The following is a 25,450-nucleotide window of genomic DNA, read 5'->3' on the forward strand; positions in this document are numbered from 1 at the left end:
TGAGTTCTCAACTCAACAACCTTGGCTTGATTCTCACAACTCAGTATCAATGATAGGCATAGTGGTAAACACTTGTGATCCCAGCATAGGGGAGTTAGAACCAGGATGATGTCTGGCCAGCTAGTTTAAAATTGGTATCCTCCAGACCAATGAAAAACCTACCTCAAGAGGGGTAGATGGCCTCTCTGAGATTAGCACTAGAGGTTCACTTCTGCCACATATGTGTAATGGCATACACACATATACATGTATATATATACACACACACAAATATAATTGACTTCTACTGATTTGCTGGGATTAATTTCCCAAGTATTAAACACTGTACCTTGGGGAGTACTTGTAATTAAAAACAAATTTCTGTGAGTTATATTTTAGGGGCAGGAAATCACAGTTGTGGTTGACAATTTTCAAGCCAATCCAGCTCTTTTATGTATAAGTGGGAGAGCAGTTGTCATCTGAATAGTGGCTTTTTAAAAATTAGTGCTTTGAATCAAGAATTGTGTCAACCTAGTGATTTTTCCCAAGGGATGTCAAGAGTGCTGTAAGTCTCCATTTTCTTCTCTGTTTATTGTCTGTGCAGTTCAGAGTTTTCTCCTGAGTTGAGTTGCTGTGTCATAAGCTTTCATCCCAGCAAGCACATGGCCCTAGGGCTCACATCAGCTCTCCCCTTGTTAACTTGCTTTGGATTGCTGATCTCATGGTAGCTGTGGATCCAGGTTGTTTCTCCCCTTAAGCACCGAAAGCTTCATAAAACAAGTTGTAATTGAAGCTGCTTAACGTATTTTTCATGCTTACACTTCAGATTACCAACAGATCCAAAATTACATTTGTTCGTACTCATTTTATGAAAACAAATAAACCTGTGTTTGTTAGAGAAAATTCTCAAAGGTAGATGATTTGACATGCACAGTGGCTGTTAGTGCCACAAAAAAAAGAAAGAAAGAAAGAAAAGAAAAAGAAAAAGAAAAAGCTCAGCTTTAAAATATGACTCTCCCTTTTGCTGTAGTTTTAACTGCTTACATTGTCATAGTAAACCAATAGCATGAGTCATTTGTGCTAGGTTGATGAATACTACTTAAATTTTAGCAGGTTTAAATTTTAAATTTAACATTTGGTTATATCTAAGGACTGATTAACAAATTTACTTTATTTACCTTAGCATGTTAAGAGGAAGGACATACAATCTTAAGACATGAAGTCTTCAGAATATAGTAAAAACTTTACCAAACTGTAAAAGAAAATGAAATGAATAATTAATTACATTCATTGCTCTCTTTGAGGAAACTAGCTTAGAATCTTAATTACAGGACGGCTACAGACTGACATTTTGTGATTTGTTGCTTGCACAGCACTAATGAGTTTCGTATAATCTTTACCCAATATGACACTTCAAAGCAACTTTGCAGAGCACATTAGAATGTATCTGTTGAAGGTAGATTACATAAAATCAAAAGCTTAATGAATAGAATTTTATCAGCTTTAATAATTTGCTTCAGTAATATTTGTTTCAGTAATATCAGGCAATTTTTGAAGTAGGTAAATGATAAGAATTTTGAAAAAATTGTGTACTAAACCAGAAAACTGAAGTTTATATAACATAAAATAACAACAAAAACAAAAAATATATTTTTAGATTTCATATTATTTCTGGAGTTCAAAGATATGTATTTTTGCAGAGCTTGATTACATAACTAGAATATTCAAATACAGTTGAGTAAAACTATTGTTTGATTTTCTTATCAGACTCTCCAAGTATAAAAATAAACTAGTAAGTAATGTCAGAGTGGCATTTGTTTGTGTTTTCTTGTAGAAATCTAATCCAACCTCAGTTTGTTTGTTTTCTCCCAATTTATTTATCTGATGAATTTTAAATTATTTGAATCGCTTACGTTGACAGTTATCTTTAATCACTTTTTAGAGTTCCTAAACTTCTTTGATTGAAATTATTTTACCCAATAATGCTTATACTTCACACTGTAACTGAATCTTCCACAAGCTTCTAAACTAGCACATATCCTCAGGGGGGAAAAAGTATTTGTTTTTGAGAAGATTGAAAAAAGTATATCACCAACAGGGACTCAGAACTCATGAATGGCTGAATAATCAGTGAACACTAAGAGGATTAAAAAGTATTGACAATTTTTGTACTGTTTTTTACTTGTATTTATTTGGAATTGCCCTAAACATACACTAAATTCTAGTTTTCATGATAAACATGGAAAAGGAGCCCACTTGAAAAGATCAATAAGAAAATGCATTTTATTGACTTATTACCCTTCACTTTGCTTTTTATTGACCCTGAGTTGAAAAAGATGGCAGTGACTTTCAAAATTAAACTGTAATGTACATTTCCAATGTAATATTCTGTAATTGTGGAACTTGTTATTTATGTATGTTTTATTTGGTTGTAAGCAACATTTTAAATGCTTACCCAGATATGTTTGATTTGGAAGCCAACTCACAGTTATGGCCAAGATTGATATAGATTACTAAAGAAGCCTGTCTTAAAGATCCTATCAACCCAAGTGGAAGAAATGATTTACATGAAAGTAAAAACAGAGGGAGATAATCAAGATGGCTGAGGCAAGAATGACTCCTGAGATGGGCTAGAGGCAGGGACACTCTCGCTAAAACCCCACCCCTGTGCCCAATGACTCCTTCAGATGAACGCTTGCATGGAAAGCTGTTGGGACATGCTGTTGTTAAGTAGGGTTGACAGGCTGGTAAGCAGCAGCCCGGAGCTCTTGCACGCCCTGTCCCTGAGCATACTGCCCAGCTGTATTAAGGCCTGGCTCTAAGCAACGGGTGGAGAACGGTCATTTTTTTGGATTGGGGCTCTTTGAAAGACTTCCAAGGTTCATGTTGTCCCCGGAGGCTATGTTGGTGTCCATGATCCTTGCTAACACTAGGATATGTGTTGGTGGTGTCTGTGGTCAGTGAAGATGCCCCAGGATGGGATGATGCCTGAGGTACATGTGGACATTCCTGGTCTATGCCGTCATTGGAGGCCGGGATGATGTCCACACACTGCTACTGCCAGAAGCCACATGAACAACTATGATGGTAGGGGTGGAGAGGGACTTAGTTTCTTTAAGGGGCAGTCCACTGGAGGTTTAATCGTGCTCCAGTAAGTATATGGACAAAACAAATTGGACTTGCTATTTTTTTCTTTTTATTTTCTTCTTTTTTGGAGGATGGTCATAAGGGTAGGGGACTAGTCCTGGATATACTTGGAAATGAATGTGATTGGATTGTGTTATATGAAACTTCCATGCAATCAATAAAAATACCATATTGGAAAAAAGTTAAGAAAATATGAGTTAAATAAGGTAATGTTTTTCATCTGAATATTTCATACTGATTTTAAATATTGTGTAGCACTTATTGTAAAATATGGTATTCTTTCCACCTTCAGATACCAAAAACTATCAGAAGGTTCTTATTACTCAGGTATAGGAATACTTAAAGAAGTTAATATTTGTCTTCATTTCATGTGCACAGAGTATGCCATCAAGAACACCAAGTGGGATGTGTGCAGTTGCTTTTAGTTTTACTTTGAGGTATTGCATTAGATGTGGGCCATATACACAGAGAAGCATAAATGTCTGAAGAGATGTTTACTTAAGGAATCAACACTAATTGTAAATATATATTAATTCCGTTGCAAGTAGGTTTTTTTTTTTAACACCTCTCATTCATGATGTAACACTTTTGTTTTTCCATTCCTCTATACTTTTGTATTCCAGGAGCACTATCTACTAAAATCCTCATAGTTCAGTTAGTCTGACTCAACACAGGCATGGCACAGCTCTAGCTTACCTGAGTGCATGGTGCTTCTTGTATTCACAGAGTTGTGCCTTAAAGCCTTGTCTGACTTGAGTCTTCTCAGCAAACCACACCTGTGAGGGCAAAAGTGCTTTGGAGTAAACATCCTGGGAAGGCACAGATTTCCTCTTGAATCACAAACCTTCTCCTGGCTTGACTCACTTTGAGCTTCCCCTTTCCATCACAATTGTGGCAGACTCTATCCCAGGAGCTTCTGCCTTTGCACTTGTCTTCAGGCCTCATTAAGAGTTCAGCATCATGCCTGTCTATCCATCTCCTTTGCTTCACTCCATGTTTTTAGTTCCCTTTATTTACATTTTATTTATTTCTTAATTATGCTTCCTAGAGTAAGAACTTCTAAGTTCATGTCTCAGCCTGGTTTCTGGGGGAGCCTAATTGAGTAAACATCAATGCCATTTCTTCAATGTAGTTTTCTGTTTATTAACAAAAGCCAGTTAAAATTGTAAAGATCAAAAATATGCCATACTATTTTTATCTCTTAAGCTATGTCGCTGCTTAGATGCCAGTGTTTCAGAAACCACGTTGCTCATACACATTCACTGCATCAGAATTGATTAGTATGGAAAAGGCAGGTTGACAGATGCCTACAGGAGTGCAAAAATTAAGGCATTAAAATAGACTTCCTTGTGGTACTGCTTTAAGACCTTATATATAATCACTCATTTAGTACAAATAAAAGAAAATTTATATTCTAACTACAGAAAAGAAGGAAGGAGAACACGATTTTGGAAACAACACTTTGAAGTGACCATGATATGAAACAATTATTCAAGAATGCCTTCCAAAATTAAACTGGTAAATATATCCCATATTACAAGGCATAATACCATTAAGTATCTGAAACTGCTGATATGTATGAAAGTAAACTACAAAAGGAATAGTGTCAGCCATCACTGGTGACTTTAGTAATAAATCACTTGTATGTAAAATATTCGGCATATGTTGGGCTGTAGTCACTGGCAACAGCTCAAAGTAAAAAACTGCCAAATGTTTTAGGGTTATTTCCTTTAATTAATGCAGAAATTGGTATTTGATGTTTGTATATGCCTAGAAATCGAGAGAAATAAGTGCAAACTCATTTCATTTCAAAGAAATTCTCTCCTCTCTGTGGCTTTCTGGAATTTAAGTGCAAACCACAGAGGTGAAACAAGTGTGTTTCCGATTACAGAGTTTTACCATGTTATGTGTGCACACACTTTTTTAAAACAGTAATCAATACAAAGATTGTTCTTTGTTGTCAAGTAAGAGACAGTAAATTAATTTTGCCTTTGAATTATGTGGGATGGAATTATACAAGAAAATCTTGGCAATGTTCCTTTTCTTAATTAACGGTTTGTCAGATCATCAATCTTCCTTTCTCCCTGTGTGTTAATACTCGATTTGTTTAGTATTTACTTAAGCGACATCTTCGTCCTAAAGAGGAACTCTTATCTGCTACTTAAGATGTCTCCAGGCAGCAAAAAAGTGGGTCAGAAAACTTCCCATCATATTTAATAACAACAGGAAGAGCCCAGTCCTTCATATTGAAAACTAGAGTGCTTTTTAATTAATTACTTTACAACTTACATACAAGATTTGCTTGCAAGTGTAATTGGTAGCATGGTAAAAAGGATAGTATTGTAAAATAAGAATTGTCTTAATATGACTAAGGCATATTTCATGTTAGCTTTATCTCTCTAAGGCAAATATTGTTGTTCCTTCAGAAATATAAGCGGACCTGACTTTCTCACTTTCATTACAGAACCAGAGAAGGCCTTACCTTGTGGTCCGTGGTTCGCCCATTTCAGAGGCCTTATACTGGAAATATTAGAAGGTGCGGTTACCCCATGGATCAGCGACTACTAAGCTGATACACCATTGATTTTCTAAATCACTAGGCCATGCGGAGCATGGCTCCTGTGGATCAAATGTCTCAGTCCTGTCAGTAGGTCTTTTTTTCTGTGTCTTTGCTGCACTTCTGTGTGCAAGAATCAATCTGGTAGGAAAGATTTGGGTAACACCTCATCAGCAGCAAGCAAAGAGATGCACGATGATATTTCAAAAAGTGATTTTCTAAAATTTAATCTGTTTTATCTTCCCTCCTTGATTGATAGTCTAAAGATATGGACAGGTTCTAATCGTTGCCTTGTTGGCAACTAAAACAACAAAGTGAGAAGAGAAGCTTGGGCCTTAATTAAGAACTAGGATTTCAGTGCATCCAGTCATAAACTCCAAATTGACTTGTCATTTGGATAGTCACTTTATGTTTGGTAATCCTTAGATAAGACTCAGCTCTTTTAATTTAAGAGAATGTGGACACACACACACACACACACACACACACACACACAGATACACACACACACCACACACATACCACACAAAGACACACACACCAAATACACACATACCACACACACACCACACAAAGACACACACACACACAGAGAACACAAAGTGACTTGAAGTAGAAGTGAAATTAAATTGATCTTCCTATAAATAAGGAAATAACAACAACAACAACAACAAAAATGGCATCAAAGCTGCAGAAAGAATTGTGAAGCTTAACTAAGACCAGAATATAATAAACTAGTGATAAATGTATCTTTTAAACTGAAATAACTTTTAGGTGAGTTTAGGTGGCTTGCAAAATTTATACCAGAAATGAAGGCTTTTATACACACACACACACACACACACACACACACTGGCAGAAAACCTCCAGTTTAACAAGTTTAAGACATGAAACTGTAGATAATCTTACTTATCCACATTAATATTACTTTTAAAATGCCCCAAAGATCGTTAGGTGCACAAATGAATCTTCCCGGAAGCAAATGAAGCAGGACAGAAAAATGAAATGGAGGAAAGGGGTTAGTGAAAGGGAGACAGAGAAAGAAAGGCATCGAAGCGAAAAGATACTGTCGTTATTAGATATTCAGGGTTGTCTCTTCCAACAGCTTAGTCTCTCCTAGAAGAATATGTCTGCAGTTATTAAACAAAGTCTTTACAGTCCTGAGTATAATATAATTAACATCATTGACACTTCTGATAGTGGAAACAGAAGTTGAGGATAACCATTTCCCCTTAAGTGAGGAAGGTTAAGATAGCTCATTAAATATTTGCCAGGAGGTGTGTATGTCTCAGTAGAGAGGATGAGAGAGTAACAGAAGACTGCCTAGAATGCAACACACTTGAAGGACTTAGAGATTAGGCGATTGTACAAGCTACTCAATACTTTCAAGTACTTTCTCCTGTCATTTTTACTAAAAGACACTGTAAACTTGCTGGCTCTCTTAAATGTATAAGATTTTATTTCAGTGAAAGGGATTGATTGTTAATTTATTAACAAATCTCACTCATTGTTGATGAATAACTTGAATGCATTGAAAAACTTGAACACACACACACACACACACACACAGTGTCCCAAATTGTTTTTTTTTTTTTTATTTTTAAATTTAAATTAGAATCAAGCTTGTTTTACATGACAAACCCAGTTCTCTCTCCCTGCTCTCCTCCCCTGCCTTACATCAACCCCCTATCCCATCCCATTTCTGCTCCCCTGGGAGTTTGAGGGCTCCCATAATAGGGGATCTTGAAAGTCTGTCACATCATTTGGAGCAGGGCTTAGACCTGTATCTAGGCTAAGAGAGTATCCCCCTATGTAGAATAGGTTCCCAAAGTACATTCCTATACTAGGGATGACTAGATCCACTACCAGAGGCCCCATAGACTGCCCAGGTCCACGTTCAGGGGGCCTGTTTTGGTCCTATGCTGTTTTCCTAGCTATCCATCTGGACTCTATGAGCTCTGCCTTGTTCAGACCAGCTGTTTCTTTGGGTTTCTCCAGCCTTGTCTTGACCCCTATGCTAATAACTCCTTCCTCTCTGCAACTCGATTCCAAGAGTTTGGCTAGTGTTTAACTGTGGGTGTCTGCTTGTGCTTCTATCAGCTACTGGACGAAGGCTCTAGGATAGCATATATGTGCACATCAATCTCATCATTGGAGAAGGGTGTTTAACGTAGTCTCCTGAACTGGGTTTCCATAGGACTAGCCCTGTTATCAGTCAGACATGAATCAGCAATGGACAGCATGGGTCCCTATACAGTTCTGCTGAATTATAGGATACTGATGAATTCTGGGGAATGGAGAGTGTGTGCATTTTGTTATCTATTCATACAAGACATGAACAGGGAAAGACACTTAAATGGAGAGGGCATGATAATGAGGAATTGGTAGCAGTGAGGAGCAACACTAGCCAATCTTATGCATTATCAGCATTTACGGTATTGTCAAGCAACAATTTCAATTAATGAAATAAGTATTTGGTTATGTTTGAATACCTTCGTTATCATGTACAAACAAGTACACAGAAGACATGTGACCCTAAAATTTTTAAATAGATGACAATACATCTATTTGGAATTAAAAAATCCTACTATTAAGGTAAATTGATTATTTAGTATAAAACTACGAATACGCATATGTTGCTATCTGTGTTCCTATTATTCACTATTTTATGCAATTGATGTGCAACTTACACTCACAGTAAAATGAAAATACTAAAAAATAGTATTTAATTTCCTGTACAGTGTTACAAATTTCAACTTATCTCCCACTTGTTTTAGACCCCAAACTCATCTAGTTTGGAAATCTGCCAGATGAAGCCAGAAACTTTAATCTCATCCTTGAAAATAGCAAATAGAATCATAGTGATTCCATCCTTTTTATAAAATTAACTTACTTATCTTTTCCAGACTCCTTTGTTGAAGTATTGAATGACTGCTAGTGTTTTATTTCAACTGTCTGTCTTATTTAATCTGTAAATACTAGGATTTTAGACTATAAAAATCAGGGAAGAAATGTGTAATCAATTATATTAATTAAGAAAGAATAAATGTAATTATTTGAAGCTAGTTCAAATACTTAACCTAAAGAGATTAGAGTACTTTGCTTGGTTTCTGGTATTGGAAAATGTGTGAACATATAGTGCATAATTAAATATCTCATTTATTTTCCAATAGCCACCTACTGGAGAGTTTAGAACTACATTTAATAGAATGGACTCCCTCTCTCTCACTATCTCTTACTAGCTATCATTCAAATAACATACTCTTTGTATCAAATATAAGTAGTAACTTCTTTGACAGACCTTGGCTGGCCAGGAATTTAATGTGTAGAACAGGCTGGTTTTGAATTCACAGAGATCCTCCTACCTCTGGCTTTGTCTTAGTTACTATTCTATTGCTGTGAAGAGACACTTTTATGAAAATAAGCATTTCACTGGGGCTTTCCTACAGTTTCAGATAGTTAGTCCACTATCATCATGGTGGAGAGCTTGGTGGAATACAGATAGGCATGGAGCTAGGAAGGAGCTGAAAGCTTCTTCCTGATGCACGGACAGGGAAGCAGAAAAAGTCTGGGTCTTGTGTGGGCTTTTCAAATCTCAATGTCACTGCAGTGGCACACTTCCTCCAAGAAGGCCACACCTACTCCAAGGCCATACCCTCTAATTCCTCTGAAACAGTTCACTCCTTGATGACTAAGCATTCAAATACATAACCCTATCTGGACCATTCTGATTCTAACCACAACAGCCTCCTTCCTAAGTGTTGGGATTAAAGGTATACACCACAACACATGGCCCTAATGTTAATTCAATACCAACAAATATAATGGGTCACCAATGTGGGTAAAATTTCCTAGATTCTTTTCTGTTGCTGTGATAACAACTTAAGGAGAGAATAGGCTGATTTGGCTTTTAATTCTAGGTTAGAGTCCATTCTTGAGGGAAGTTCAAGGCAGGAAGGGAAAAGGACTAGTTGCAGTACATCAACAGTCAGGAGCAGAGAGGAAGAAAATGCACACATATTCCATTGATTATGTGCTTGTGCTCCACTCAATGTCTTTAGTGTTTTACAATTCAGCACCCCATGCCCAGGAAACGGTACTATCGATGGTCGACTTGGTCTTCTCACATCTGTGAACTTAATTAAGAAACAATCTTCCATGGCCATATCTGCATGCTAATCCAAATATAGACAATTCTTTATTGAGTCTCTCTTCCTTGCTCATTTCAGGCTGTACTAAGTTGACAAGCTAAATTTTATTATTATGCATCTAAACACCCAAGACAACTTTTTTTCTTTGGAATAAAACATTGAGACTTAACTCTATAAATTCCATCAAAATATGCATTCCCCCCCCTTTCAGGCACCTATTAGTGATAGACTAGTCACAAACTGATTGTTTCACAAGGTTGAAAATCACAGTTTAAAAAATATTATTGTAATGGATCTGAATTCTACAAAAGTAAATTTGTCAGAATTTAAGTACTTTATTTTACCTCCCCCTTCATGATAGTCTCATAGATGTACTTGAAATTATTTAGTTCATCTATATGCAAATACATATGGTCCATTTTCTTAGTCTATTATGCCCAGGGATATAATTGGAATAATACAGAAAGATCTTACTCACTCAGAATATCAGTTTATAAGAGACACTGACTTTTAATATAAAAAATTAATGCAACTTGAAATTGAGGCTAATGGAAATTTATAAATACTGAGATAAGTGAGCAATTTGTATAAAATAAGTATATTATGATACTCAGTAACATATGCTACTTTATAACAATCAGATGCTTGTAATACTAAGTAAAATATTGATTAGATCTTTAATGATTTGAGCTTTTTTATGTCACTGAAGTTAGCACAAAATGTTCTCAATATGGTACCAGAATAGTTAGGGATATAAATAGTGACTTTTAACATCATTCAAATTGTGTTTACCTTCATTTGAAAAACAGTGACTCAAAAAGGTCTCAGCAACTGCATGAAGTTACTTAATAGAGATTACTGTTACTATCAGAGGATTTCCAGGTATATGAAAGTGTCCTGGGTTTTTGACAAAGGACTGGTGCTGAGATGATTCTGCCTACTCAAGGGCTGTACTTTCAAAGCTCACACTTGTCTCTATTTTCTAAGATGATGTATAGGTAGGGTGGGTAACTAGTTCCTTGGAATGTAACAGGAAGAGCAGTGACCTCTAACTAAATTATGCTTTTATTTATCAAGGACAGTAAAGATAGTTCAGAGCCTTAAAGTACTTACCGCTCTGTAGAGCAAGCAAGTTCAGTACCAAGAACCCACATTGATACTGCAACTGTCTTTAACTCCAACTCCAGTCTCAAGTGATCTGATACTCTCAAATGACCTTTGAAGCATCATGAAGATAAATGTTCACACACATACACCCTGGGGCACACGCATGCACACGCATGCACATACACAAATTTAAATAAACAGACTTTTAAACAATGTCAAGTTGTCATGCCTATATATTATAGTTACGGTTGAATTCCTTGTGAAAATATGTATGTTGGGGGGTTGGTATTAGCATCGTAAAGGATAATGTAAAATGAAGTACCCTCCTATTTTTTGATATAACATAAAAAGGTGTTTGTTGTAAGGAACTTTTTCTTCATATACTAAGATACCATCTTGGCATAAATGGTATCTTGACCTGGTAACCATGGCAGGTAGAACAGAACATTGCACTGATGGACAGGTCTGTGGTAATGGTAGTGGAGCTATGGACATTCCCTAGCAAAGGAAGGTAGGAAGACCCTCAGCTAGCTTACCTACAAGGGCTCATTGCTTCACACACTTGCACACACACACACACACACACACACACACACACACACACACACGCACAATTCTGGGAGACTTTAGGTTAATAGAAAGAGGAAAGGAAATTGAAAGTGCAAAGTGGGGCTCTATGATATAGCTTCCATGAAAGTGTCACTGGTGATGGAGTGGACTGGGCAATTGTTCTGGGCTTCTCCACTCGCTATGTTTTGCCACAAGAACTATTACCGTTCATTTACACACAAAGGTGTTTGGAAATACCACATGCCAGTTTTACTTTTCAGAATTAAATAGTAAAAGTAGTTCCTCATGACTGAAAATGAATTAGTATAATAAGCCTAGAGGGCTTTGTAAGATAACAAAAGCTGAGAAAGAGTGGAGAGGATACTCAAAGATGAGCTCATGAGAGCTAACAAAACATGACCAGTTTCAAAGTCTGTTCTCGAAGCCTCAAGAAGCACATAGCGCCATTATCATGGAATAAAGTTGTTTTGATCCCTCCTCAAAATTGGAAGGTGGAATACTTAAAGTGCAACAAGCTCTAGTTGAAATGGGGTCTGTATGAGGGGGATTAATGTCCAATACTGTTAGGATATCTTACCACACTGGACTGATACACAGAAAAAGAAGTACGGGTTTTCTACCTTCTCCTGATGTCTCCCTTCCTCCTCTTCTCTCATCCTTTTCTTCCCTCTTCTTTTCCTTTCCAGGGCACATTCTCAAGAAATTTCCCATAGAGGGTTTCGATTTGGGGGTTTATATATTTTTTTTTCTTTGACGGCATGCAGAGTACCCTCCTGTGCCAAAGATGCTAGCAACAGCATGTATGACAAAGGTTCTATGTTGACACCAGCTAGTCTCCTCTACGTTCAGTGTGTTAGGTGGGTATTTTCCTCCGTGATAGGGCCTTACTGTAAACCTTTCTTCTACTCACAGATTTATCCAGTTTGGTAGTTTCACTGTGTTGTCATTTAAACCACCAACAAAACGCTATTGAAAGTGCAATACTATCAAATTAACTAAAGAGTGATTAAACTGTTAGAGAAACTAGCTGTGCATAGCCTTGGCTGTTCTTAGGAATATGGATGTCTTGCCCAAAGTCTGATGTTAAGCACTGACTCCAGGACAAAAGTAATGTGGTAGCTTGAATGAGAATGGCCCATGTAGGCTCATATACTTATATGCCCAGTCCTCTGTAGTAAAATTATTTGGAAATGAGTAAGAGGCCTAGCCTTTTTGGAGAAGGTGTATTAGTGGGATTGGCCTCTGAGATTTCAAAATTCCCCCATCATTCTTAATTAACTCTGTCCACCTCAAGCTTTTGGCTTAAGGGGTCTAGTTGTCAGCTACTCCTCTAGTGTTATCCTGGCCTGCCTCATGCCAATGAAGCAAACAGTATGATAGAATAGTTTAAGGAGGTCTCATTTATTGTTGATGTCAGTATCTGTGCTAATGGAGTTATGTTCAGGAAGCAGTCTCTTGTTCCAATTTGTTCAAGTGGACCTCACACTTTCTCTTCTAAGAAGTTCAGTGTGGCTGGATTGATATTGAGGTCTTTGATCTATTTGGACTTGAGTTTTCTACATGTGAATAGACATGGACCTATCTGCAGTCTTCTACACACCATCATCCAGTTGTGCCAGCACCATTTGTTGAAGATACTTTCCCCCTCCCATTATATACTTTTAGCTGTTTTGTCAAAAATCAGGTGTTTGTAGGTGTGTGGGTTAATATCAGGATTTTTGATTCAGTTCCATTGGTCTACTTGTCTATTTTGTGCCAATACCAGGATGTTTTCAGGACTATAGCTCTATAGTAGAGCTTAAAGTCGGGAATGGTGATGCCTCCTGAAGTTCCTTTATTGTATAGGGTTGTTTTGGCTATCCTAGGTCTTTTGTTTTTCCATATAAAGTTGATTATTATCCTTTCAAAGTCAGTGAAGAATTGTGCTGGGATTTTAATGGGGATTGCATTGAATCTCTAGATTGCTTTTGGCAAGATTGCCATTTTTATTAGGTTTATCCTACCTATGCCAGAGCATGAGAGATCTTTCCATTTTCTGGTAACTTCTTTAATTTCTTTCTTTAGAGCCACAGAGTTCTTATTATACAGGCCTTTCACTTGTTTGGTTAACATTACCCCAACATAATTTATGTTGTTTGTGCCTATTGTAAAGGGTGATGTTTCTGATTTCTTGCTCAGCCCCTTTATTGTCTGTTTATAGTAGGGCTACTGATGATTTTGAGTTAATTTTATATCCTGCCATTTTGCTGAAAGTGTTTATCAGCCTTAGGAATTCCTGGTAGACTTTTCTGGGTTACTTATGTAAAAACTATCATATCATCTTCAAATAGTGAAAGTTTGGCTTCTTCCTTTCTAATTTGTATCCCCCGATCTCCTATTGTTGTGTACCTCAAGTACATTATTGAAGAGATATGGAGAAAAGGGGCAGCCTTGTCTTGTTCCTGATTTTAGAGGAATCATTGATTTTCTCTCCTTTTAGTGTGGTGTTGGTTTGCTATATGTTGCTTTTATTATATTTAGGTATGTTTCTGTTAACCCTGATCTCTCCAAGACTTTTATCATGAAGGGGTGTTAGATTTTGTCAAAGGCTTTTTCAGAATCTAGTGAAATAATCATGTGGTTTTTCTTTTTCAGTTTAAACAAACTGAAGTCTGTATGGTGGATTTTATTGATACATTTTTGTATGTTGAATGGTCCTTGCATCCCTGGGATGAAGCCTACTTGGTCATGGTGGATTATTTCTCTGATGTGTTCTTGGATTGGATTTGCCAGTATTTTATTGAGTATTTTTGGATCAATGTTCATGAGGAATGTTGGTCTGTAATTCTCTTTCTTAGTTGTGTCTTTGTGTGCCTTGGGTACCAAGGTAATTGTAGCCTTGTACAAAGAGTTTTTGCAATTATGTTTCTGCTTCTATTGTGTGGAACAAATTGAGTAGTGTTGGTATTAGCTATTCCTTGAGTTTCTGGTAGAATTCTGCACTGAAACCATCTGGACCTGGGCCTTCCATGGTTGGGAGATTCTTGATGACTGCTTATATTTCATTAGGGGTTATAGGTCTATTTAAATTGTGTATCTGTTCTTGATTTGATTTTGGTAAGTGATATCTATCCAGAAATTTGTCCATTTCCTTTTAATTTTCAAATTTTGTGGAGTACAAGTTTCAAAGTATGATCTGACAAGTGTTCTCATGTGCTCTCTTAACTGTGTAGTAATATTTATGATTCATTAAAGCTTGCCTGAGAATTCAGAAAGCAATGCCAGCCACAAGATATAGAGATTAGGCAATAGTGGTAAATATCTCTAATCCCTGGATTCAGGATTAAAAGGTAGATGGATCTCTATTTGTTCTGCCCATACTGATTACACGAAATTGGAAACTGCTGTAGTCCTAAAAGAAATAGCTCACACAAAGGTGATCTCAGCTCCTGGGATCACACACTTTTAATCCCAGCATTGGGGAGGTAGAGACAGGTGTTAATGGCTGGGCAAAGAAAGGAATATAAGGAGGAGAGGACAGGAATTAAGAACATTTTGCCTCTCATGACTGGAAGAGGCAGGCTTGCCATTTCAGTTGGGTAGAGGTAAGATCTACTGGCTTGGCTGCTTTTGTTCTCTGATCTGCATCTTGAAGCTTGAACCCCAATAACTGTCTCTGGGTCTTTTATTTATCACGCTGCACAAAAAATAACCTGTAAATTCAAAAGCAAAAAACAGATCACATACTTCAAATATATGGGCATAGGTTATGCATTATCATTCCAAAAGGGAGGAAAGGGATCATATTAAGTAAATACTGAACCAAATCGAGACCATATTCTAGCTGGGAAAACTCCAAACTTTGCATCTTCATGTGTGATATCAAAATGCTATTCAGAACGCCAACTCCTTTCAGCTTCTTTGTCTGCAACTCACTTCTGTCTCTTTGGCTGGTTCTGCTCCTTGTTAGTAGCTCTCCTTGTCAGGTGTCCCAAGTTCTGGCATCAGCAACTCATGTGGTCTGGAAGGAAATTCCAAGATTCAACTTAACAGCTACACACAATGTCCTCTCTGGGCCGCCATGTAGGGAGACTGCAGACACCTTCTTTAGCTGGAGAGAGATTCTATAGCCCTGTCTTTATCTTTGACTCAAAGTCAGAACCAGATGACTCTAAAACCAGAAGCTGCCAAATTGTCTTGCCTGCTGGGTCAGGAAGGTAGCCCTCTAGTTCAAATCTATTTCCACCAGATTTCCGTTTTTGCTGGCTTCCTTCACTGCTTAAGCTTGGATGTCTTGGAACTTGCTCTGCAGATCAAGCTTGACTGAACTCAGAAATCTGAATGTCTCTGTCTCCTGCGTGCTAGATTAAAGGGCATGTGCCATCACACCTGGCCATAAGATTTTCTTTAATTCAATTTTACTTTCCCTTAATTCCTTTCACAAATTTGAAGCTGAGCTGTGACCAGGTTTATTTTATATCCCTGCCCTGAGGTCACTGCTTCCTTTATTCCTTTTAGTGTCAGACTTTTCTTCAATCAGTTCATACTTTCTGGTGCCCAGTTCTCCCCAAACTGTACATTTTGTTTTCCTTGCTCATCTGTCTCCTTTTTATTTTAGGCCTGCATTAGATCTGCATAATAACCAAGGAAAACATTCAATACTAGGCTGTCTAGAAATCTTCTATGCCATGGCCATTAATCCATAATTCTTCACTTCAGCCTCAGGCAGTTTTTTTTTTTTTTTTTTTTTTTTTTTGTTTTTGTTTTTGTTTTTTCCAGACAATGGCAGAAAGCAGCCACGTTCTTCACCAAAAGCTCACAAGGAAAATCTCTAGGCTACACTAACATTCTTCTCCTGTGAGCCCTCTTGAGCTGGGCACCTCAGTTCGTATCTCTCTCCTCAGCTTCACCTTCTTCCCTGCTTCTAGTGGGAAGACCCATAAAGCCCTGCCTAAAGTGCCCAACTCTTTTTCCATTCAAAGTGTTCCACTGCCTAAAAAACAAACAGCAAACAAAACCGTGGTCAGGCTAATGATCAAGCCAGTGACAGCAATACTCCAGTCTCTGGTACCAACTTCTGTCTTAGGGTTTCTACTGCTGTTAAGAGAACTAAAGAAGCAGAAGCAGATACTCACAGCTAAACACTGAGCTGAACTTCTGGAATCCAGTTGCAGAGAGGGAGGAGTGAGGAAGAAAGTGGTCAAGACCAGGCTGGAGAAACCCATAGAAATGGCTGACCTGAACAAGGGGGAGCTCATGGACCCCAGACTGACAGCTGGGAAATCAGTATAGGACTGACCCAGACCCCGTGAATGTGGGTGTTAGTTAGGAGGAGTGGGCAGTCTATGGAGTCTCTGGTAGTGGCTCAGTATTTATCCTTAGTATACGAATGGACTTTGGGAGCCCCTTCCACATAGAGGGATACTCTCTCAGCCTAGACACATGGGGGGAGGGCCTAGACTGACTTTGAAGACTCCTCATGGAAGTCTGCTCCCTAGGGAGCAAAAAGCAGAAGGGAAGGGGATTGGTGGGGGAAACAGGGGTGGATGGAGGGTGCAGGAACTGGGATTGACATGTAAAACAAGCTTGTTTCAAATTTAAATTAAAAAATTATCAAAAAAATAAAAATAAAAGACACACTGTGACCACAGCAACCCTCAATAAAAAACACAAGCAAAACAGAACAAAACTGAAGGACAAAAGAGAAAAGTTAATGAAGGACTGACCTGGAAACCAATATCTGTTCCTTGGAATTTGCTAACTTCCTCTCACCAGGCCCTGAGATGACAAGAATTCAAACTGCCCCTCCTTTCTGCCCCTCCTTTCCTGTGAGTCAACAAGTGGTGAATAGGGTCCTTAGGAAACAAAGAGATAGCTGCAACTCTGGTTTGCCCAGACAAGATTAATTAGCACATCCTGAGGCCCTAAGGTCTGCTGACCCTAATAGCAGACCATCAGGCCTCCAAGGGTCATGGACTCAATGGACAGAGGGTCCCACCCCTCCCTAAGCTTGTGGGTTTGCCTTTAAAAACACCTGGGACCAGGGGAGGGGACTTCTCTCTAGCCTGCATGCTGGAGGAGCCCATTTGTGCAAATGTTTCCTGTTCATTAAAGCCTCTTGCGTTTTGCAGCAACTGGACTGGACATTGAGTTCTTGGGGTACCGACCGAAACTGGAAGACTCCTCATTCTGAGGGTCTTACAAAACAAAAATCCAACCAAAACAAACAAGCAAAAGGAACACCCTTAGTTGGGGATGGCTTAGAGTTTCAGTGATTTAGTCCATTATAATCATGGATGGAAGCATGGATGCTCACAGGCAGACAGGGGGATGGAGAAGGAGCCCAGAGTTTTATATCAGCATCAGCAAGCAGCAGGAAGGAAGAGTAAGCTACTGAACCTGGCTTGAGCATTTGAGACCTGAAAGCACACCTTCATAGTGACACACTCCCACAAGACCACAGCTATTCAAGGCCATGCCTCTTAACAGGTTTACTCACTGTGGGCCAATGAGGGCTATGTTCATTCTAACTATCATACTAGCTATGTTACATTCTTCTGTTTAGACTTAAGGAATACGATTACATAATTTTTTTAAATAAAAAAGTAATGAACATTTCATTAATTAAAGGGTCTGTTGCGTAAATTGAAATGGAATATAACAAATCTGTAACATGTGATACATATTTTTTCACTTACAAGGAAAAATATATAAGCTACAGATAAAATAGATATTTAGAAGGCAGAATAATCCTTTGTAATTGGAATATGAACATGTAATTGGTAACTGAATATGGTAACTCTATCTTTAAATATACCTCTTATCAGTGTCAATAAAAAGAAATCCCCCAACTCATCGTTTTATGATTTATCCTACCTAAATTTTAAATTAGATATTTTCTCTTGATACTATGTAGGCCAATTTCCATCTTCTTTTTAAAATTTCTTTTAAGCTTATCAAAGTGTTAATTATGTCAAATAAAGTAAAAGAAATAATCTTTTCACTTTACCAAGGATAAAGAGATTTGTACAAAACACTGATGCACTTTTAAAAGAATAATTTTTGGGTTTATTTTTTATCTGATTATAATGCTAATAAAACTATCATACAACATATTATATACAGTAAAATTTCTTAAATTAAATGTTACTATATTTATAACCAAATTATATAACTATTTTATATTCTTTTCTATTCTTCATAAACAAAGTTATTAGAAGTAAATGGTTCACTGTTTTGAACAAATATGCTCAGCCATCCCATGGAAAGAATCATAAAGATATTTACAAACCAAAATCAACAGTTGCCAACTTTATTACAGAGAAGTGAAGACCATAGATGATGCATAGCAATTGTGCAATAACTATATAAGAAGACCATAGTAAAAGCAGATTATCATATTTTTAATCTAGAACAAAACTGAAAATACTATATCAAGAAAGTACTGCAAAATCAATAACTATACAAATGATTAAAAAAGAAAAAAAAAACTTATATGTCACACCCATGATCCAGATGTAATTTCATGTCACAGCTTTTTAAGAATATCTCTCAAACATGGGAATGCATATTTCAATTTGAGAAAGGTTATTCCTGTCCCTTTGTCCTCAACACTAACTTATCACACCAATCATTCAGGGTAGGACACCTAAGCCTAATACATGACAGCAAGAAAATGTTACTTTATACTAAAATCTGTCAAGTGCAAGGTCAGCAGAAAATAAGTTTGAACTCCATTGTATTTTTCTAGTAAAGTATTTTGATCAAGAGAAACTACAAATATATTCATTTGAAGAACCATTCAGCATTGTGTATTTAGAAACTCAATATTTAAGATTAAAAGCAATTTATGAGAGCTTAAATTTACAACCATGGATAGACCCAGGGTTGAAGATAGAGCAAAAATAAGCAGCTGGTAAAAATACAATCCAAGATTTAACAGAGATTTCACAAGTGTGGTGTGCATGTGTATGTCAGTGCATGAACAAGAGGATGCTCACACGTGTGGAGAGTGGGTCCATCCTTTAGAAGTCTTCAACTTAATTTATTGTCTTGTATCTCTCAGTCTAATCCTTGTCCTACAGAAATAGATAGTCTTGCTAGCTGGTGTGTTCTGGAAACTCCCTTGCATACCTCCCCAGGTATGCCTCAGCAAATTCATGGTTTCTAGAGATAGGCACCCTTCTTGATACTCCTTCAATGAGCATTTTACTAATGAACTATTTTACCCAAAACATTTGATAACTCAGGTTGCAGCAAACCTGTAGAAATGGAAAGCTAATCCTCTTAGAACTTGAAGGAAAACAGGAAAGGGGGGGGGGGTGACAGGATTAAAGGTGAGTAGGGGGAATTAGGGAGGAAAAGAGTGAGAGGTTGGGGGGATTAGAAAAGCTGGGAAGCTCATATTTTTCAAACTTAAGATACAGATATATTAATCACCAGTGTGATAGTTGTGTAAGTCTATACACATAATCCTCTAAAATAAGAATGAAAATCTAGAAATGAAAACCATCAATTAGCTAAGTGATTTAAATATGGCCAAATAATTTAAATTTCAATTAATTGTTCAATGTGACAAAATGTCATCTCTCCCACTCTCCTGTTTATCTATTTACAGATGCAAAAAAAATCTTCTTTTTTTCCCCAAATTTACTTCTTTTTTAATTATAAGCTTAGAGACAAACTCAGATAATTTTCTGATTTTCAAACGTCCATAAGTAGACAATATTGAAGAGAGTAAAGGGAAACCTGAATTGCCTTGGGTTTCAGAAAAGCCTGACCTTTTAAATAGTTTGAGATTGTGGAAGACTATGGGGGCTATTTAAGTTGGAATGATTGTACTTTGTAATATAATATGGCTGCAAGATGATGGAGACTAACCATTGAAAGGTAATGATTTGAATGAGATATCTCCATATGTATCAGGCATTTGAATACTTGGTTTCCAGTTGAAGGCTATTTGAGAAGGTTTAGGAGGTGGGACCTAGTTGGAGGATGTATCATAGGTGAAGTTGGCTTAACATTTCAAGACCTCCCCAGAATCCCTAGTGAGCTCTGTCTGTGGAATCATATGAAAGCTCTCAGCTGCTGATTCAGTACCATGGCTGATGGACTCCTCCAAGTTGCATAGGTCATGGAGTTTTACCACAGCAATAGAAAAACAACTCGTGCATACGTCTTCCAGAATTTTCCTTTACAGGAATTTCTTGTATCATTTAAAACAGCAGGATAGGAGCTTCAGGCCAAAAAAAAAAAAAAAAAAAAAAAAAAAAAAAGTGATGAATTCAGAATTCATACAGGTCTTCACTAAGAATCTGCACTAAATCTCAAAAGTAGTGGGTTAGATCTTTTTCATACTCATGTATTAGAAAAAAAGTAGCAAGATTGAGAAAATTTTAAAATAATCTATATTCAATCCCTATCATTTAGAAAAATACTAGTTTTGTTTTTTGTTTATTTTGTGATTTATGTTCATCTACATATACTTTAACAATGCTAATGATGTTGATCTTTGTGAACCAAAATTAAGCGTTGTATACACTCACAAAATTGAGAATGCATGAGAAGAGTTACACATATAAAGATAAAATTTAGCACAGATTTGAAACACTGTTGTTAATACCTAAGGTAAATAAGAAAGTAGGATCTGGAGAATACAGAGATGTTTCATGACTCAGAGAGGAGATCTAAGCCTGGGAATTGAAGGTATGAGTATCACATGGTCAGCAAATGATCATATGAGCTGACTTAAGCCTTGTTGTTCAAGCAAATTCAGAGGATATCCATGAAAAAAATACAAAACTGAAACAAACCATAAAGAAAAGCATGTACAATTCTAGTGTCCAAGGAAGTGATTTATATAGTAGAAAGGTAAATAGAAATACAAAACACAAAACATGCAAGTTGTTTTTTTAAAGATTCCTATTTTTTTTAACCTTGCTAGTGTACAGTAAGTAGTCTTTATAGAAACTGAACTTTCATTAATTAAGCTGAGCCTACATTTTCTACATTTCAAGAGATACTTTCCAATGGCATGTCGGTAGTATTTCTGCAGCTGTGCTATGTACCTTAAGTAATATATTATGAAATTCCCGTGGAGAATTACAGTGCATAAAAGTAAAAGGAAAAGATATGTATATGAACTCTTATAACATGGTATATCTTTTTAAAAGGCAGAACATTCATAATGACACTTTGAAAGTAAAGGCATAATGAATGACAGGATTTTAATTAAATCAAATCACTATCGTGGAAAACCGCATGTATCTGAACTTATCTAGGGAAAGATTTTATCACCTGGATACTCAGAAACTGTTGAATGAAAACAAATATTCTCTAAGTAATTAGAGTCGCCAAGGTCATGGATATGTATGTAAGGAAATAAAGGCTAGAAAGGAACTCCAAGTAACTCTTGACAGTTAAATCAACTTTGCCCTAATTCTAATCATTGATTTACAAATAGAACTTCAGAAACTCAAGCATTCATGATTAATGAATGGCCAGGATGAGTACACACATACAACTTGCAGCAAATGCAAGGCTTTGAGTACCAACTTTTAAAAGCAGTGTTTCTCACGCCATCTCAGGATTGCACACAGACACATTTCTTTTGGAGTAAGTATAGCAGATCCTTCATGTTAGGAAAAAAGTGCTATTTGGGCATATCTATAATTCTAGAGAGATTATGTTACTCTAAGCTTCTTAATTTTAATAATCACTGTCAACAAAAAGTAAATTCTAAGACAAAAGATCTTTAATAAAACTTTGAAATGTTTCTATGGTGCAATAAGCTATGTGTGTGACACTGAGAAATTAGAGCAATGCAGTTTATACAGAGTTCAGACTTATGTGTGCTGATGCCATTTACCTTAAGAGTAGAGAATAATCAGGAAAAGGACAGGGCTTATGAAACACATTTATCAGCTGAGTTAGTGTTTCTTGAAACAGGATATTACACTATAGAATTGGGGAATGTGAGGGTATAATTTTTTAAAACTACCCAATTGCGCACGAAAGAAGAAATACACAAGTCAATAAAGCAAACACCAGCATAAATTTTCTAAATATGTCATCAGTTAGAGACTAAGAATGCATTCCCTTAAAGAAATAATGAAGAAAATGCACCAATAAAATAGGTAAGTTATGATGGGAAATATAACAAATTGGAGAAAGAACACATAAAGAAGACTATCTGTCACTTAAGTATGAAATACATTATTAAATTCCAGGTTGCAATTGAGGTAAGTTAGTGCTAAACACTTTTATAAAGCAGCACTCCTTCAAAGGGACTGGGTGATTGAAAGAAGAGTCACAGTGTTAAATCAGCAGTAGAGATGCATAATCAGTGAATTGAGAATTGGTACAGAAAACCAACATAATATGGTTAAAAGATGAAAATTATATTAAAATGCTTAGCATAATCCCTGATAATAAAAATAGTTATGAATTAATATCAAAACAGAGTATTTTAGGTGAATCTAAAAGGTATAACATAATCTGCAATTTGGAGTGAAGCCAATGATGACTCCAGTATCTTCTTGTCATCTAAGAAATGTCCTGCTTATGGACTTTCTAGGGATATATTGGTGAACTTGGTGCCCAGATTCTTTACTAAGTAACAGTTTTTTATATGGGAGTAGGGTGATTTTCTGAAGAAAACAGGAAAGGCTCCTCCTAAGACAATCTACAGCAGGAACCAGGTGTCAAAATTAGAAGTCTTGTCCTAGGCAGATGGTTATATGAAAATATAGCTACACCCATGTATGTCCCAATGTCATAGATTTCTGCATAGATTCTATTTATTATCATGGCTACCATCAGGTTAACTCTAATGATGCTGTCTACTCACTTTTTTTCAATGTATGATTATTTATTTGTTACCCTTAAAGACTTATTTTTGACTGGACTCAGACTTGGAAGTAGAAGCTCTCAGAGAGGACAGCCTACGTCTTTTGGCGATCTGTTCCTGGCGCTTTTCTTTTGCTTCCTTTATTCTCTTGGCCAAAAGTTTAGCATATTCTACAGCCTCCTCCTTGTTTTTTTTTCTACGTTGTTTCTTCAGAGCAATACCACGGGGTTTGTGTGGCAGGACATGTGGAGTAAAAAGACGCTGAATCTTGGGTGCTTTGGTCCTGGGCTTCTTACCTTCTTTGTTTAAAGGCTTTCTCGAGACATATTGGTGGACATCACCTTCCTTAGAGAGAGTAAAAAGCTTTCAGATTCTGCTAGCTCTTTTAGGTCCCAACCGATGAGGAACAGTAGTATCTGTCAGTCCAGGAATATCCTTCTCTCCTTTTTTTAACTATGACCAAGTTGAGAACGCTCAGAATGGCATCCACGATGCATCCTCGAACAGACTTGTGCTTCCTCTCTCCAGTTTTCCTTGGTTTACAACATGAATGCCCCTTACTTAACAGCAGGCTCACGTTGCCATGGGTCAAAACACTTTGCTTCATGGGAAAACCTTGTTTGTCATTCCCACCACTGATTCGGACCACGTAACTATTCCACTCTTCACCCAGAGTATCAGCAGCTACTTCTGTGGCCTTGCGCTTCTCATAGAATGTACGAAGCTTGCGCTCATCGTCCACTTCGATGAGTTCTGGCAGCCGGTGGCAGGGAAGGAGATACTCAGTTTCATCCTTGCACAGCCGACAGCCTAGGAGGCACTAAAGCCCTTCATAATAACCAACACACACAAAGAAAAATGCCTGCTGTATTTAATAGAAAAGAGTGATGATGAGTATAACATGTCATAGGGCAAGTTGAAGCTGTACAAATGTTTGACAAAAACAGTTTATATTCTAAAGCTTCAGAAAAAAAATAAACCAACTGTCATTTTTTTTTAATCTCCATGATAATAATATTAGCTTATTCTGGTGATTTCTATTTTTTTAGAAACCTAGATCCTAGAACTATTGGACGCTACGTTCTCCAGTATTTCTTAAAAATGACAGAATTTACTTGAGCTGACAGCACAGAGATGTGACTAGATGGATGGATAAGTAACTACCGAATTTAGAGAGACACAGGAAAGCCAAGACTTAGTATTTACCCACAGTGTGACTTCCCAATTCTCCTAACATTCTGTGTGCATCTTACTTCCCTCGAATATACAATGTGCCTGGTGATTGCCCTACTGTAAGGAATTTTATGAAAAGTCCATTTTTGTTTATAAAAGTGGAGAAAAGGGAAGTTTCGGTTGTTAAAGAAATTATTAAAATTCAGTTTTAGGAAGAAAAGTAGTAAAGGTTCCAATTTTTTAAATTTTTTTACATCCCATACTTCAATGGGAAATACTACTTCTCTTAATTTCAAGTGATTGTCTTGTCTGCTGCCAATGTCAGAGAGACATATCTCTTATGACACAAGATTGTCAGGCATAGACTAAAGCAGACATCATTTTCTTCTGGAGGGCTTGGCCACTTATGAATAATCAATTGCAAGCAAAAGATGTTTTGCATAACAATCACAATGATCATCCTATACTGGCTCTTCCTATTTCCTTAATTTCTAGAGTTGACGATAGTGCGTGGATAGAGTTACAGTATTAACAATGGGCAGAAGAACTGTGCTTTAGGTACATTAGTGTTGAACTCTACTGAGACTATGATGAAAAGTTTGTTTGTTGAAACTATGCATTCATTTATCGTATGTCCTGGTGTCCCTGTCTTCTTTTCATACATATATCAGGAATTTATCATTTGGAACCACTGTAATTCTCAATGGCTTCTCTATATAGAAAAGAATCCTTTGGCTTATACTCCTCTTGACCTGCTCATCATACTTGAGGTCATGAAATGAAAAGTCAGTGAAAGTTGTTAAATGCATATTCAAATCATATGAATAATGGTGTCAAAGTGCATTTTTGCCCTTAGCCATGATCCTTCTAAGTGACAAAGAATACACTCTCTTCCCAAAATCAGTCTTCATATTCCATATGTTACAGTCTACTCATTGT

General features: G+C 36.9%; 1 pseudogene; it reads right to left on the reverse strand.

Moving 5' to 3' along the window:
• Positions 1 to 23,338: 23,338 nt before the first annotated feature.
• Positions 23,339 to 24,130, reverse strand: LOC127226637 (40S ribosomal protein S6-like; annotated as a pseudogene).
• Positions 24,131 to 25,450: the final 1,320 nt, after the last annotated feature.

This window comes from Phodopus roborovskii, unplaced genomic scaffold (genome assembly GCF_943737965.1).
Source record: "Phodopus roborovskii unplaced genomic scaffold, PHOROB, whole genome shotgun sequence".
Taxonomy (NCBI): Eukaryota; Metazoa; Chordata; class Mammalia; order Rodentia; family Cricetidae; genus Phodopus; species Phodopus roborovskii.